This window comes from Charadrius vociferus, unplaced genomic scaffold, assembly GCF_000708025.1.
Source record: "Charadrius vociferus isolate BGI_N301 unplaced genomic scaffold, ASM70802v2 scaffold487, whole genome shotgun sequence".
Taxonomy (NCBI): domain Eukaryota; kingdom Metazoa; phylum Chordata; class Aves; order Charadriiformes; family Charadriidae; genus Charadrius; species Charadrius vociferus.
The window spans coordinates 2,154,199-2,172,450 of NW_009649169.1; positions in this window are offsets into that span (position 1 = coordinate 2,154,199).

Genomic DNA, 18,252 nt, shown 5'->3' on the forward strand with positions numbered 1-18,252 from the left:
TTTCCTTCTCTGTCTGTCAGTTCCCCCCTGCATTTGTAGTTGAGCAGTTGGTGAATCATCTGGAATTCATTAAATATTTTCCATTACTATATTTACTTTCCACTTCCAAACCTCCTCCTTTTCTTCCCCCGGCTCCCCCAAAATGTACTGCACTTCCAGCTGAACAGGAAAGTAGGTATTGACCTGTCTCCCTTTCACTGTTTCGGGGTTGTTCCAGGTTCATGCCCAGTCTAGGCAGGTATTCAGTGGGGAATACTTGATCTAGAATATTTGGAAAGGTGCCATGAAGAGTGGGCCAGCCATGGGGATGGAAAGTCTCATGTCGTTGCCCAGAAAAGGTTTGTAGGTGAAATGAAACTAGTGCATCTCTTTCTGCCCTGACAAAAAAAAAATACGACAACCAACCTGCTAAAATGCCTTTTGTCCCTTCTCTCCCCTTATGTCTTGAAATTCCTCATGAAATGTTACAGTTTGTTGCAACGTCTTCTTTCTTTCCCACACATGAGTAACCCCCTAACCTGGTGACTGCTTGCTCGTGCACAGCCAACTTCTTCAGACATAATTCCCCGAGTCTGGAAAGCACTCGCAAAATGCCTGTCCTGCCTCTTCCACAGCAGATGGCAGATAACGCCGTCCTGGTAAAGGATCTCTCTGATCCTAACGAGTTGTCTGATTTAGCAAAGGTATTTCAAGATGTAGCTTCTGGAAGCTTAGGAAATGCAAGTTCAAACTTGAAATTTGGTGTGTATTTTTAATGCTGAATGTAAGTAACTACCAGAAAAACCTCTCTGGATGCTTAGTTTATTCACTTTCACTTGACGCATTTAAATCAAGACTTGATTACTTCCTAATAGATTTTCTATAGTTTAATAAGAAATTATCATCTTGAAACAAGACTTTCTGGTGTGGTCATCAGGGCCTGAGGTGGTATTAACAGAGTTAGAGTAGACAACCATAACAATCCAACCTGGCCTTAAAATGTGCTAGGCATTTTTCCATCCAGACATTCTCAATAGATTAAAAACCTTCTCTTTTGCTGGGGGTGGTAAGAGTCCTTTACTGAGGAGAACAGAGAGGTGGTGCTGGTGGTGGTCAGCAGGACTGGGTGCCTCCAGTGGTCAGCCCCTGGCAGGCTCCAGCTGTACAGGACACCTCCTAATGTCCTCCATCCACCGCCTGCAAGCAGGAAGCCCTTCTCCCAGTTTAGACTGAATAAATGAATACAGATAATTAGTCACTGTATCAAACGTCAGAAGCAAGCAAGTAAGGAGGAAGAGGCTCCAGGATTTTTTTCCCTGCTGTCACAAGAAAAGCGCTTGGAATTGTTGATTTGTTAAAATGTTCAAGAGAGAAATGACATTTGTTTCTTTTTCTGAAAACTAGCATGTAAACATAGCAAATGTTATGTTTTGCTTTGAACATACAAGTTGCATCTTAAATATTACATCAGGTGTAAAGGCTTACACGCATACACTTTAAAAAAAAAATCTGCCCTGGAGAATGGGTTGGGAGGGCGCTTGCAAGTGACCCTGGCAAGGAGTACCTACATGTCTGGACTTGATGGGGACTGGGCCATTCAGATGCAGTATTGGACTTGCCTCGGGTATGCAGAGATCTGTCTGCTCAGTCTCAAAGGGTATAAAATTGCAGTTTGAGAAACTGTGTCAGGAGAGGCTCGTAGCTTTTGGGTAATGCTGCTGTCAGGTGACACAGTCACCTAGCAGAGAGTGCAGCACAGGTGGCAGTTCATGCTCGGGGTTTGTTTTCCGACCTAGACCCCTGTAAGAGCTAAATCTCTTAGAAGCAGTGAGGGTTACTTGCTTGAAAGCGTATCCACTGTCAGTAAGTCTTGCCCTCAGAGGCTAAAGGAGACTTGTGCCAGTCATGTCCATGGACTTGTCAGTTTTCAGGAAGGACCAGCTGAGCTGTCGAGGTTTGTTAACCTCTTGGCATCAAAACAGTAAACTACACGTGTTCAGCAAGAAACCGCAAGCACTTTACCTTAACTCAGCGGGATGAGTGTGCTGAGCAAGGGACCTCGGTGAGATGCGTGCGTGGACCTTATCTCAGCAAGCAGAAGTGCTGAGCCAATAACAACACGATGGCTTTGGCATCAGGCTAACGAGCCAGACTTGCTGATGCTAGCGCTCTCGGATTTCGGCTCCTGGACATCGGGCCAGCGCTATGGAGACGCTGAGCCTGTAATATCGCAGTACCTAATGACTTGGCATCACCTTCTCAAGCAAGAGCTGCCGTACTAATAACCGCAGGGGCTCAGCCTGCCACTTAGCTGAAGACCTATTAACTAGTGGTGCTAAGCCAGGAACAGCAGAGACTCCTGCAAAATTCATACCGATGTCAGCCCTGAAAGAGCTTTGCCTCTATTAAAGAGATTAATAGTTGTAGTATAGAAAGTGAAAAGCTGCTGTTAGGTCTCCTGCTTTGGCTGTTCATTGCATCCTTCCAGGTGATACTGTAAGAGCTGTCATCCCTTTTTCGGAGGCTAAAGGAGTCCGGTTTGTCCCTTTTTAAATAATCTTTTTTTCAGATGGTCTCTTCTTCTTGCTTCTAAAATTAGATCCAGCTTCTGAATTCACATCAGAGGCATACTAGAGCATATAGGGGAAAAGAGTGTGTGAGGGTGAATCTAGAAGCCCTTAGAAAAATTCACTGTCAGATTGGAGCAAAGGAAAAAAAAAAACAAAAAACTATCATTTCTGGGTTTGAGTTTTTCTACATATGTCTGTGAGACTCTTCTATTTTCTACATGGGAAACAATGGAAGGGGGTGGTGGGGGGAGGGGGACGACACACACAACCAAACAAACTCAAACCTGATTATGTTTCTCAAACTAGTTATTTGTAAATTCAAATGTATTTAATCTTCTCAAATAGAAACCAGGGAGTAGGGAAGGTGATTTCTTTTCCCCCCATTTTCCACAAGTTTCAGTCTCTTCCCATGCATAGTGAATGTTTCTATGAGTCTTTAAAAAGACGTTTGGGAGGCTCCCAGGCCATCAATATTCAATTAGCATTTAGTACTACAGTCTTCTCTTTGCAAATTAAAAAGTATGCAGTTTCCATAGTAACCTAAACAAGATGAGAATCTGAGTGAAGAGTAGCTGACATAAGTGAAGATAAGCACATAGCAATGTAGAAATTTTAAATTAGTTTGGGTTGGGGTTTTTTTTGTTTTGTTTTGTTGGTTTGTTTTCTCTTCTCCCAAGGTGTATTTTGAGGAACAGACTGTAATCCTGACTTGAAAGATCTCTGGCAATGACTGGGCAGCTAGATCCTGGTGTGAAACTGTTTTGGGTGCTCTTCAATGTTCTCTGCTAATGCTTCAGAGTAGTAAATGGCCAGGAAAGGATATTCTTCATTTTCAGCTATCCATGTAGCTTCAGCAGCTCTTTTTCCTTATGGCACCACAGCTCAAGCAGATGTACTTCTATGAGCTGTATCTTTCTCTGAAATCTGAGTGCCAAATGAGGCTCCCTGCAATGCAGAAGGGGCTCAGTTACACACCCTCCATCCCACAGTGGTGCCACTGTCCCACCAGTGGGATGAGCCCACCGCAGCAAGAGATGCTGGTTTTACTACAGAAAAGACATCTGGCACAAAATTGTGTTCTTTCACAAAGTTCCTTGAGTTCTGCTTTTAAACTGAATTCTGTTTAGGCAATGATAAGTAGATATAGCAATCTTCATGTTTTGTTGGTTGATGGGTTTTTTAATTAGGGGTTGGGAGTGTGTGCTCAGAGATTTGGAGTGGGCAAGGAGTGTTGAGTTTTGGTAGGTACGCAGATGATTTTATGCAATGTGACATTTAAATTGCAGACTATAACATGTTCATGCAGCGCTCAGATCAATGGATATCCCTTTAGAAACAGAAAAATCATTATTAACATTTGGTTGGTTGTGCAGATGGAGCATCAGAGAGGCAAAAAGCACGTGTTCTGTATTAGTTTTGTGAAGATCAACCACAGATATAAACATAAGCTTAGAGAAATTTCCCCCAAAACACGGGCATTGTGCTCCCCTTTCTTAGGCTGGTGCCCTTGATGCTTAGTACAAGCTCATGATGGGTGGGACACTTCTAAGCCACAAGATAACCCCAAACTGGCCACAGAAATTTCCTGGCCTGTAAGAACAGTATTTCTCACCTTTTCTGAAGCGTTTTGTTTTAAAATGAGGGTAAGGAAAAAGAACAAATTCCAAACTCACAGCCCTCCAGTCTGCAAAATTTGCAGTCACTGATGTGCATTGCCTGCAGCAGGTTCCTCCACACTACCGCATGGTTAAAGCTAAAGCTTTAGGGTCTGAGCATTGAGGGTGAGTCATCTTCTCTGCCAGCCAGCCTGTTCCCCGTTGCTGTTTAGCTGAGTGTCAAACCATGTATTCAGAGCCCCTCATTGAGATTTTTCTCCCCATTAAGCTGAGTGAGTGCATGTGCTGGATCCCTGCATAGCTAGTACAGCTACTGGTACCTAAGTTACTCAGAAGAATAACAAGCCCAGTAAGATGGTTAGGCTGTTCGTGTCACTACAGCAGAGACATCTCTGTAATGGATGATTCTCTTCCCTGCATCAGGGTGAATGAGGCAATTTTCCACACAACAACAAAAAAAAATGAAGGCAAAATGTACTATAATAGCTTATACACGTTTCTGTTGCTCTGATACATCCGTAACAGCATTCTGCATGAGATTCTATATGGTGTGGATAATAAGACAAATTACGTATTCCAGCTGCAAAAACATCGTGCAGAGAATGATGTGCAGTTCAGCTGCAAAAATACGGCACTCGTGTGACATTACATTCAACCCTCTTCCCCCAAGAGTTCTCCCTTCTGGGTCAGTGTGGAAAAGACAGCCATTGCCAACACGGCACAGCCCGTTTGCTTGGGGATCAGGATACTGCCTTTCTGCAGTTGCCAGTTGGGTGATCTTAGCAAATATCAAAATCAAACAAAGAAAATGGGACTGTCAAAATCCAAAAGAAGTTAGTAGAGATACACAAGAACCCTCAACAAATCAAGCTGTGTTTGTGTGAGAGAGAGAGAAAAAATAAATATGCTTTTTGAACTTATTTAGTTTCTATTACAGGGATACTTCCACAGCTTAGAACAGCTAACAGAGGTCTTTCCATTTGGGTCCATTTCAAGTTTAAGTATATATTTTATTTGCCTTTGTTTATTTCCATAATTATCATCACCGTCTTCATCTTTCGTCCTGGTAGATTCACTGAATGGCACAGTTCCCTATAGAAGTTCATTTATCCAACTCCAATTTGGCAGGCGTGTGTACACAACTCCGATTACGCCGCTTAGAGGTGAGCAGCGAGCTAAAACTTCCTGTGAGAACCACCTTGGTGAATTCCTTTTCTTGTCACCACAGCTGCCAGTAGCTGGCTGTGTAAGATACTGGCTCTGCAGGTTCCTATCCTGGCACCATACGTGGCTGGATGCTTCAACAACTCTTTAAAAAAGGTGTGCTCATAAGTCACAGGAAAATCCCTGAACTGCCTAGTTCTGTATTCCATCAAGGTTTATGAGGGGGTTTTTTATTCTTATTATACAATAGTAAAAACAGCTTCAAGGATGCAGACTCAGAAAGTCTCAGCTGGTAGGATAGGAAAAAAAATCCTGTTGCAGCAAATTTACAGAAAGAAACAACTGAGATTTTGTGCAGTCTAAATTTTCCCTAATCTAACATGTCCCGTATTTTATTCAAAGCACAGCTTCACAGTGTGATTCTCAGCTACTGTGCATAATGCATCTACTAATGCAAATTGAATGATCCAGGCAACAGCTCTTATTTAAAAAAAAAAGAAGAAAAAAACAACACACAACCACACCACCCCCCAAAACCGAAAAAAACCCAAACACAAAAACTGCAAAAAAACCTCAGGTTCCTTGCTGATTAGTGGAATGGTTGAAAATTCACAGCTCTCTACTTGTTTTTCTTACATGCACATCAACCTATTGTCTGCTCTGAGGTAAAGCTCTTTGTTTCATTATCCTGAGAAGTGGCTACTTGCTTATGGTTCATGTTCTGACCATCCAACCTCATTGATATCGCTTGATCTAAGTTATTTGGGGTTTTTTTAGCTATTATATACTCATTACTTAAATTTCCTTCAGCTGCACAGTAGCAACAAAATCACAAAACCCCCTTATTAAAACTCTGCAATTAATATTCTACTGACAGTAATAACAGAGTAGCCATGGCCAGAATGGCTGCATAAACCAAGCTACAGCCTGATTTTCTCCATCCTGTGGAGGTGGTGCCCACAGGCCAAAGGTGGGCTGCCTTTGAAGAAGAGTAAGAGAGAAGTATGTGCTGTTCCACTGCCTTTGTCCATAGTGATCAGTGTTATTGTAGGGCCTAAGGTCGAGGGGACGAGGGAAAATCAAAACTAGGTGAGAAGCAAACCAGATATGCTAACAGGTCCATCAAGAGCTCATTTTGATTATGGACCATATGCCAGTGGGGCAGGCAGAGTGCAGAAGGCTATGGTCCATTCTGAAATTCAAATTTTCAAGAAACCCAGGTCACAGCAACTGATTTGATACTGAAACTTGGAGAGGTGATGGAAGGTGGTATCTTGCTGGATCTACTATGTCTGTTAGCTGTAAATGTTGGGATGAAAAGGGTGTTTTTAAAAGGTGTGAAAAACTGTGTTCTCCTCAGCGATGGGTGCAGGAACTGATGCAGCACCAATGATGTCTGCTCTGTAAACAAACACATTTCAGATGGCTTTGGGCTTATATGGCCGTATCTGTGTCTCCTAGTACTTCACAAGAAAGCTAGGAGTGCTGCTTACATCTCTTTAAGGGATGTTTCCAATGGCCTCTACCTCTGTTGGTACAGCTGTCCCTGCTGGCAGCAGGGACAGGAAGGGTCTCCCATGCGACAGGAGCAAGCACTGGGGATGGAGCCCTGCGTGGCTCCAGTCGTGCTCTGCCCCACCGTGTCCCTGAGGGCTCTTCAGCCTGGGAAACAGAGGAGGGAGAAGAGCCGCTGCCCAAACCACCCTACAGAGCCTATAGTTTGTTTTGGGGTCTGCTGGGGTTTGGTTTTTGGGGGTTTTTTTTGTTTGTTTTTTTCCTTTTCCCCACTTAAAGTGATTCTGCTGCAGCTGCAATAGTTAATGAAGTGCTGAAAATGGAGCTGTTATTCAGCATTCGGGGGGAAAAGTCTTCCCTCTCCTGGCTCCCCGCAGGCTCCACAAGTCGCTGGGATGGGTCAGGGGGGAGGACTTGGCTGTTAGCTCTAGCAGCATAGCCTGATGAGCAAAACTTGGGAGTTTCATAAACAAACATCTAGGCAGCTGCATCCCACCCAGGTTGGCGATGGGAGGACAAACTGTTAGCTCTGTGAGATATGTCTGGAGATCTCCTCAGTCACCGTGCTCCTGGCTTTCCTCTGCAGCAACTGGAACTGCAAGCATTCCCCTACATGCAAAAAGGGACTTTCAATTTAGGATAAAGCCATTTGCTTTGCTTTGCTTTGCTTTGCATTTGTCAACCAAGGTGTTGACACTTGTCTTGTTTATTGCACTTAAGTCACAGCTGTAGACATTCTCCAAACTAGTTATTGCTCACAAATAAACACAGACGTCTAAGACATTTGCTAGCATATTTACTTTTCTGGTGTGAAACTAATAAGTGATATTCTTTAGCAGTTGCCTTGGTTGTGCAGCCCTTTCCTGCAAGGATCATGTCCTGAGAATGAAAAGAAAGAGATCAAAAATCAGCAGAATGATAGCAAACATACAAGTATAACTCAATAATTAATTGAAAGAATAAATGACTAATTTCAGCAAGATCATGAGTGAATCTGAATCCTGGACTTCCTGTCCTATGCAAAGAGCCCCGAGAATGTTTATTTAAGTGGGAAACATTCTCTGCAAGGAAATGGGTAAACAGGGACCTCAGGAGTTCAAAGCTAAGGTCCTGCAGAAGAAATACCAAAGCTCAAGGGCCATGCCTTTAATTTGTGTACACCATTGGCTACAACTTATATCCATCAAAGATCTGTCTCTCAATGCTTGTTCACATTATTTGGTCTTCTTGAGCTTGCAAAAATTACCTTGTTTGATTTTAGTCTGTAGGAGCTTCTGTCTTTTCAAGCTTTAACGACAGATAAAGATAATGCTAGAATAGCCTGACTCGGACAATGGCTGGCTGGTTTTGGTCCTGTCTTGAAACAAAAAAGAGAGAGATGTGTCTAAGCATAGAAGAAATTATCAAAACATTTAAATATATACATATTTAAGATTAAATCAAAACTGCTTGTCTCGTATCGCTGAAGGCGCTGGAGAAACAATTCTCCTAAGACATTTTATGGCAGCAGCAATCAGTAGAGGCCAATTCTTTTATTTGCCAATACATTCAGCAGTGTTTATGTGAGTTAAGTAACAATAATAATTTTCTTCAATGTTTGTGTTTCCTGCATCTGTGAGACAAATTTTGCCAAATAAATGAAACAAGACGATATCTCCAAATGGTATAAGTGAGGTATGACATTCCATTTACAGCATGCTCCAGGGGCAACTTGTCAATAGAACTGCATCTCTCTCAGCAGTGTCTGGTGGAGCTGCAGACAGAAAATCCCAAAGAAATGCAAGTGATGCCTAAAATAATGACAGAGTCATTTTCAAGTTATTTTCAAAGGAGGTATTTGCTTCTCCCATGGTATGACAATAAAGCTGTCACAGATTTGAGCAGGCAGTTAGCCCCAGAACACACGCTTCTGACCTGTGTTTTTGCATAAGTCAGATACAGAAATTGTAGCACAGATATCTTAGAGTGTGTTAGAAGTTTTTTGCTTATGCTTACACTTCTTGTAATTTAGACGTACCAAACACAGTGAGAAATATAACTTTCTACTGAAAGTTTCCAACTCTTTCATGGTTTGGTCCAGCCTCTGTGGGATACTCAGTCCCCGCAACACACTGTGGTACCATTAGTTGTTGTGGAAGCCGAGGGGCATAACATGGTCTGTGCTTAAAGGTCATCTGTTGGAAAAGGGAAAAGTTTGGCTTTAACTTGCAACAATGTTGATAGCTTCAGAGGGCATTGCATTATTCATTTATTTTGGTGGGAACAGGATGAGCCCAAGAAGAGCCCTTGGACCCACGAGTCCAACTCAGTTTCTCTCCTGTGAGTTCATCCTTGGTACTTCTGGCTAGCTGTCTTTCAAAATCATTTGCTTCCAAAATGGGGCAGAAGGCGTTTTGGGTTTTTTTTCTTTGGTTTGTTGTTGTTTTTTTCCCCACTCTTAACAGGGGAAAACTTTTTTTTTGTCCACTGTTTGTGGAAGTGTCTGTGGGAACAGAGACACTTTGAAATGGCTTCAATTTAATGATAACTTGGTACCAGATTCTGGCTGGTTATAATAACTCCCAGGGAGATTTACAGACCTCATTTTCCCTGGTTTAAATCCTGTTTACAATGTCCACGAGACGACATCATTACCTATCAGGAGGCTTGCGTAAAATGAACTGGTGTTCAGTTGGACTAGATGATCTCCAGACGTCCCTTCCAACCCTGACCATTCTGTGATTCTGTGATACAGTTTCTGGTAGGCTGCATCACATTGGGAACATGAACAGCACCTGTGTCCCAAAAGCCTTTTCACTGCCTGGAGGGCTGACTCGGTCTGGTCGGCTGCTGCTGGTTTCGTTGCTGCAAGGGACACCGTGCAGTTACTCAAAACTGCTGCATATCTAGAGTGTCTAGTTGGGTATTGTTTGACAGAACAAAATATGTATTTAAAAAAAAAAAAACAAAAACAAACCAAAAAATCCCACCCCAAACAACTAAAAAGAGGATGGAAAAAGCCTGTAACAAATAATCTGATGCTTACTCCAGTATGAAAGTTATTCACATGTTTCAGCTTTCAGCGGTGCTGTTTTGCAACGCTGGAACAATTTACACCCTCAACGGCTTTAGACCCTTAAAAGGGACAGAGCAAATGTTAACCAAACTGCTTTCCCCCGTGCCTCTGGGGCATTGATTTTAAACACCTAAGCTCCACTAGCCTTTGGTTTTCCATTTCTAGGCAGGAAGTTTATTAGAAAGGAAGCATACATACTGCAGGAAAAGAGAGGCCTCCGGTACTTTCCAAGTCAGCATTTACGTGACTCGGGTTCATTTTGAGAAGAATAATTTATAGTGGCGTGAATAAATAATAGCGGTGAGTTCTAACTGTCCAAACACGATACATAATACCCTGGGAAAATTTCCTCTGCTGTGTGCTAATGACTGATTGTTGGCTTTTATGTTGCGAGCGACTGTAACGAGTAAATCATTTGAAAATAACTGACGTGCTCAGGTTTATTTAAGCAGCACTTGTCAAATGGCATCTTCAAGTCAATGTGAGATATGATTTCAGTTTACTGCTGCAATCAGTGTGGTCTCTTCGCCTACATTTGTAAGCAACCATGCAAGATCAGTTGCTGAACTTAAAAAATCTATAGTTTAGTGTGATTTGCATTGCAGAAAATTGCCATTATATCAGTGTCTCTTCTTGTGGAAATAAATACATTTAGACATCGGGTAGGTGCCTAGCTCATCCGGGAAGATCATCTGCAGGCTGATTTTAAAAGCAATAGTGAAAATATATTCCCTCATGCATTCAATTTGTGTGTGGAGAAACATTTTCAAGCTGTTGTTAATCACGCCTTGTTGAGTGCTCCTCTAGCTGTACCCACGGTGTGTAAAGCTTCCTTTTTTTCTTTTTCTTATTGCAGCTTTACTGAAATGGCTCTTTTTCTATTATTTTTTTAATCATCCAAGAGAAGAGTGTTGTATGCTTCTCTCCTTGTCTACCACTGCTTCTTACTTATATGAGAAAACCTTGAAACTTTATTATGAAAGGAAACTATCTAAAATGTTGCTTTGCTTTTGAATAGCATTTCTTTGTTGGTGCTAGCATGAGGCCCTTTGAAAGGTAAGGACATTTTCTTCTATCTCTTGCAAAGGAAATAAAATGCTTGGGCAAGGTGATAACTGGACATTGCAAAATTTCCCCTGCTTCGTGAAGCCCACACTGCTTGTGCTGGTTTTCTGCACAAGCAGAGTTTTCTGAGTTGTTTTCAGAGAAAAACAAAGAACAACAAATATAGCGCAAACCATAGACGTACAATTTACAGGAGCAATACAAATTTCTCTCTGTTCTACCAACTTTCTTATCCCAGGTGACAGTTAACACATTCATCTGTCTTGAATTTCTCTTTGGCTATTCTTATTGTAATTTCCAGGCACTGAGGTTTAAAATTAAACAGAGGAAAGAAATCTTGGCTCTCTTAATTTCTGGCTTTTGACAAGGACACAATTCTTTTCAATGTCACAGATGAGATATAGTTTTTTTCATTTCTTCCAACTGCCTGAGTTGGAAGAGTGCAGGTTTGGGTTTTGAATTGCTTGATATTGACATCTGCTCTTAAGTGGACTAAGAACCCAAAGGCGATCCATGGAAGCTACCAAATACCAAAGTATTATAATAGCTATGGGTCACTGCTGATTTGAAGCCCATCTTGAAGTGATGACATGGATTTCAAAGGTTTCATCTTCTATTTACAGTTCTTTGAGCTTGTTAGTTCCATTGCTCAGCACTCATCTTAGTCAAATTGGCTTTTTTTTTCTTTTTTTCCTCTCTTTTCCTCTCTTTTGCATACCTTCATGGAAAGATGAACCCATCCAGTGAATCAAAAGGTGAAACTACCCCACTGATAGTGCATAACTGGTTTATCACTGAATATAGTTTTACCCTGGTTTAATTTCTCACAAAATATTTGCATTGTTTTTATCAGGTTTTGTATTTGGGGGTGGTTCCCTGTCTGCATTTGTGCTCAACTCTGATTACTTTGGATCCAATGCACTCATCTGAATTTAGTATTCAGTGAGCAATTCTCTACTGCCGTCATATGCATAGCTTCTTACCATCTGGCATCACTATGGCTACTACTGGCCCAATGCAGTTTCCATGGTAGTCAACAGAAATTTCTGGGGGGGCTGACTTTACAAAGCAGCACATCCAACACAGGAGAGAAAATATGTTAATCCAGAAAAGGTACTAACTGAGCTTGTCACTGAAGTACACATTTTCTTTGCTTTGCTCTATTATGTTGTAGGGAAAATGTAATCCTCACCTGACAGATGGGGACCACTGTCCCCAGGCTCATCCAATATTTGTAAAGGGATGGAGAAACGTAAAACTGGGTCTTCCAAGCACCAAGTTAGCAGCCTAACTCTGGTGCCATCCTTGAAAAAAGAGCTGTGGGATGAAAGCAAATATAAGGTAGGGGGGAAATCAGCTAACAGCACCATATTCGCAGATTTGGAAACAAAGGTACCTTCCTTAACAGCTTTGTTGTTATGAAGAAAAAAAAAAAATCCCTCTAAATCCTTCTATGGTTATGTTTGTTTTAACAAAAGTATGTGTGTGTTTGATATCTGATTAATGCAAGTCCTCCATTGTTGCTATAGCTTTTTCAGGAATCAGAGAATTAAAAGATCAAGTTGAAATGGTTCTCAAATTAGTTGAATGACTGTAATCAAGGGCAGAATTTGGCCTGGTATCTTGATTTTATTGTTAACTGCTTCACATGCCTCTAATACAACGGTAATACTAGAGCTAGCAGTTTTAGTCCCTTTGACCCTTTTATGAGTGAGACCAGAACCTCACCAGGAGAAAGGGAGCTACGGTATTTCAAAGTGATTTTCATCTAGACTTTCTAACTATTATCGTTTTCTCCTGTCTTCAGTTTATTCCTTTTCTGTATATTAAAAACCACTTTCCCTCCTCTGGAGAGTTTTTCCCTATCCCATGCCCTCTTTACTCCCAGCTTCCCTGACCCTCTTTTTACCTTTCTTTTCACACGGTACACAATTTGGGTTGTTTTCAAACAAATCTGAACTTTTACTTTGTTCTGATTTTATTTGTGGCCTGAAAAACAAAGCACATTAACTTGAAACAGACACTGAATTGCCTATGGGGGTAACTTGCAAAGTACTGATGCTTGGAAAGTTCCCAAAAGAAAACAAAGCCCAGCAGTCTTGCCTTGTTTGTAGAGCTGATGGAGATCATTGACTCCTAAACCTTTGCCATCTCCTTCCAACCAGCCCCCTAAAATAACAAATACATGGGCTATGTCAAACAGTTATGGTCTTCTGAATCATGAGCCAGACATAAGAGTGACATTTAGACTGTTCCTGCACATAAACATTAGTAGCTCAGTTTTGGGGCAGCTCTGTCACGCATAGCAAAGCTGTGCTGATTTACTTCCACTGAGAATCTGGCCTGGTATCCCGTAGCGAACAATGAAGTGATGGATCTCGAAAACAAAGTTCACTCCATGTGGCACGAAGTACCTCTTCGAGGTTTTTGTTCATTGCTTCCTGATGATATGCTAGGCGCTCTACAAGCAGGGAAGTCATTTTCGTATGCCTGAAGTCCAATTTAGAAAGTAAAGCTGGCAGGGCATGTTACAGGCAATGGGACCCAAGAGTGGGCCAAGGAGAAGAGTGGGGTTTCGTAGTTGCGATGTGCCCACACCTCAGTGGCTCAGAGCACGGGTGATTTGAATCAGCTTGTGGAGCAAATGCAGGCCAGACATGACACTTCAGTATTCATTCAGCTGACAGAATGGAGTAAAAGGCTGCAAGTTAAATATTTTGTGTAAAAAGAAGGGCATTAACACAGGCAGATCCTTTAGTCTAAGTGTTTTTAAGGATAGCCTGGAATAAAGCAATTGCTCGCTCAAAACGGAAAATTTGATAATGAAATTTAATCTCATTGCTATAGAAGTTGAACATTCGTACCCACATCATAGAAAAATGTCACTCTTCATTGATGCTACGTTGTACATATAGTTTCAAAGTTTAAAGAGCGAAAACTTTGCAGCCTTTAGCGGGGGTCCCAGGAAGAACTTGCACACAGAGACAGAGAAGGAAGAGGGCACCTCTAAACACAACATTGTCCAAAGGCATGAAGGTGACTTTTTTTTTTCCTGCTCAGATGGGATCATAAATAGGGCTACTGTCAGAAATATTATTTGTTTCTGTTTCTGTTTTGGAAACAGTAGTAGTGTTTCCAATGATGCTACTGGTAAAATGTGGAGATGCAGCTTGTGCCTTCATAGTGTCTCCCATAGCAAAAAAAAAAAAAAAAAAAAGTGGCAGTGTGGATTCTTTCTGTAGGATTTGCCATAGGGTAAACATGAGTGTTTGCTTACCAGCCTCGGTTGCCTTGCCTTCATTCACAAGAATCATTCATGCTTATTACAAAGCATCGAGCAGCACCACCAGTGTCCGCTCTGCCAGCGGTGCTGAGCCTTCAAATGGCAAAGGTTTTTCTGCAAAGACTGGTATGCTTTTGAAGGGCTGCATGCCAAAGGTACATGTATATTAATCTGACTTGGAGCCTGTTAGTCATACAAATTAGTGGGGATCTTGATCACAGAATACTTTTTTTATTGGTTTCCCCTTCGTGCTTACCTAAAATATGATTGCTTTTCTTTGTTTGGCTTTCCTTAGCCTTCCTTTCTCCCCTCTCCCTTTTACTTTCCTATGCTTTGGACATAAGTAGTTCACCTATATAGACATAAATACTCATCTGAAGAAAACAGCATGTAATAGGCAGGCGTACTAAAAGAAGAAATGGTTTATTGTCTCTCATCTGTTGTACACAATGGATGACTTTGATAAGAAATGGGACACAAGACCTCATTTCTCTTGCAGCAGCGGCGTGGCTCTCTGGAGTGACTCCAAAGCAGGCAATGGAGTTACACTCTCATAAACACTGATGGGAGAATCGAGACGCCAGCCCTGCGAATTTCCTCTCACAGCACCCTCTCTTCCACTGCATTATGCAACCCTCTCTTCCACTGCATTATGCAAATCTATTACGTGCGTTCACTGCTCTCAGCATTTCTTTTTCAGGCCCCATCTATATAGAATTACTGAAGTCATCTAGGTAATAACTTGAAAGAAAATAGGCTCATTCAATGAAGGATTTTGAAATTGCAATCAGCCCTTGAAAGAGGGAGTGAAATCATGGACGAGTAACAGATGGTGGTGGTGGCTAATCTTTCAGCCTATTATTTTACCATATGGGGGTCTATGCCACAGACTTTCATGCTGAAAATAAAAGAGAAATTAATCATTGTGTGACAATATAGAAGTTAAATAGCTCTGTTGCAGTGATATTTGTCTCCATCTAGAAACCATATGCAAGAGTGTAGGCTCCAAAACAAGATTCAGCTGCATGTAGGCTTTTTTCGTGGTGACAGACATCACATGACTTCAGAGGAAAAAGAGCTACACCATTTACTTTACATGGAGAAAAATCTTCTGGCTACGCTAAGGGGTCTGTGAAAGAAAACCTACACACAAACACCCGATGGACTCTAATAGGAAATGATACCTTCTCTGTGGAATTGAATAGAGAATTACATCACATGCATAGGACTCCACAGGATGGTTAAAAAGAGAAATTATTTCATTCTATGTTATGCCGACAGTCTCTTAGCTGGCCTTTCTCCACTGGAGGCAGGAGTGCTTTAATAGCTGCAGGCCTTTATAAGTCACTTCTATTCAACTCTCGTAAACATCTATAAATTTATGTATTAAATTCCTATCAAACTTCATAAGGTTTTTCTACAAAAGAAATGCCCAAAGAGCAGTTGTTTCTATTCTATTTCTCCTGAAAATGTTTCTTTAAAATGCTGTCAAGTTAAGATAATTTCTCCATTGGTAAACCAGAATTAAGGTACTAAATTTCTAGTTAACTTTCCTGCTAGCTATCTTCTCTGTAGTTAAATGTGGTAAGGAGAAGGACCAGTTCCAAAACATTCCTGGCTCTATCTGACCACTAGAGTGTGTTCCAGAACTCACTCAAGCTTAACGTGGTTGTATTAGGCATGAAAAAATTGATTTTAAAAACAAATATTGGGCAATACAGGTTCATGTACGGTGATTAGAGAGGAGCTAGGATAGATTGTCCATCTTGAGCCTGCTCCAAGACCCACAGCCATACCTATGCATCAGTATGCAGAGAAAAACTCTGAGAAGAGGTCAGGAATCAGTATATGCATCCACTAAATGATCTTATTGTTTAGTTGACTAAAGTAGAGAAAACCTTTCTCTGAACAGAAGATGACTAAGTGACCCAGTTGTGTTACTAATTTACAGCAGTTTGATGTGAACTGCAGCCAGTAATTCTTCATTTTATTCTTTGCTCCAGGCACGCTTGTTCCCTTAACCAGCTGTTCACCCTTTACCTACCAAACTGTCAATAAATCACTGCAGTGCTTCATCGTTGGTGTCACTGTCCCAACGTGCTATGGACAGGACATGCACGAATAAGAGACAGAAAAGGCATTTCTGTCCTCTAGACTCTACTGCTTTGATTGCTGAGAAGCATAATCTCTTTCATGTTTTATTCTTATTGTAGCTACATTGATGTTGCGTATAAAAAGAAAATAGATTTTGTACCATATTCTTAAAACAAAACTCAGGTCTGTAACAGAACCCCTGTTACTACACTGCATAAGAGCTTGAGCTCTCATTTTGCACAGTTTGGTCTCAGCCTAACCATGACTAATGCTCTGAAATGCCGTGGTCTGTTTGTGAGATGCTGCCAAGGCCAGGCTTACAACTGCACTATAAATATAAATAACTGTCATTATTGGTTTGGAGGTGTATGCCTATGTAATGGAATAGGAACAGTAAGAAAGCTGGAGTTCAAAAGTTAGCCATGAAGTTTTAAGAGGATAAAGAAAAGCAGAGGTGAAGGTTGCATCTCTGAAAAAGTATTTCCCTTTGTACCCGTGATTCCATCTTTGCAGAAAGGATGTCGTCCTGTGTGTGAAAGAAATAAGCACAATTTGATGATACATTTCATGCATGAAGTGCTGCCAGAATTAATGTAGGGTTCTATCACAATTTATGGTGCTGCAACTGGCTGCAGTGAACAGGTCCCCCTAGAACTTCCCTTTCTCTTCAGCCAGCCAGAGGACACTTTTTAACCTAAAATCCTCTGAGTAGAAGGATATTTGTGAGAAAGTCCAAAGAATAAAAATCATCACAGCCAAAAAAAAAAAAAATCAAGCCTTATAAAATTGTTGTTCAAATTAGCTTTATGTTGTGGTTAGGGGTTAAAACAGCCATGGCTATACCCTCTTTTCATTTAACTTCCTGTTAACACTGGTCGCTGTGTAATCCAGTGTGTTTGATCAGATTTTATGTTACTAATCAAGACGTAGACCAGGCCTCTGACACTGTCTTTCAAATCAAGCAGTTCAAGTGACTTGAACCATAAAATGGTTCCAATTAAGATAGTTTAGGACAGAAACTCTAAGATGAATCTGAAGAGTATTTTAGTGCTGCTTTTTTTCTGGCATTCTCCAGATTAATGCACTCCTCATTTCATGTTTCTTGAACTCCTGTTACCTCTGGTCTCCTTTTCAAACACCGGTAATAATTTTACTCTGTGAATTCAGGTAGAGATGTAAGTATTTATTGTATCATAATAATTAAAAACAACAAACTTGACAAACAAACATAAAATACAAGCCTTACTTTCAATTTAGGAAAGGGGAAAATTTTAGCTAGAAGAAATCATCTGCTTAGTATTTACCAACTTTTTATGGACAGTCGCACTGAACTATTTAAAAGCATGGTATCACACAGAAAGTCTGATCTGTCGATTATATTGGTGACGTCTTTCATTTCCCAACGGGACACCCAAACATTAATGTGAATCTTTTCATTGTGTTTTTTGAAGGGCTTCATCATACAAACACAACTTCAGAGAGTGTCTGCAGTGCTGCACTGAACCTTCCTTCTGGTTCCTAGAGAGCAGTAAGGAAGGAAAAAGAAATGTGTTCACTCAATAGAAGAGTTATATTTTGCTCACATTTCAGCATAAGCCTGCCTATTGTGTTTGTGAAATGTACTGAAAAGGCAAAAGCTGAAATTACAGTCTTATCATCAAAACAGACTGATTCATCGTTTATATGCAGCTAATTGCTTACTACTTAAACCCACTTTTAGCGACATCCCCATATGCAGCCTGTTTCAGTCTTTAAATGATTTCAAGTCAGTTGAGGAATATTAATTCGTTCCTCAACCCAGAAGGGTGCCCAATTGTTGGGTCAGCTGTTAAGAAAGGGAAAATAGTCATTTGCACCAGGCAGCTTGCTTTCTTCCATTTGATCAGATTACAAATGATTAATCAAAACTAA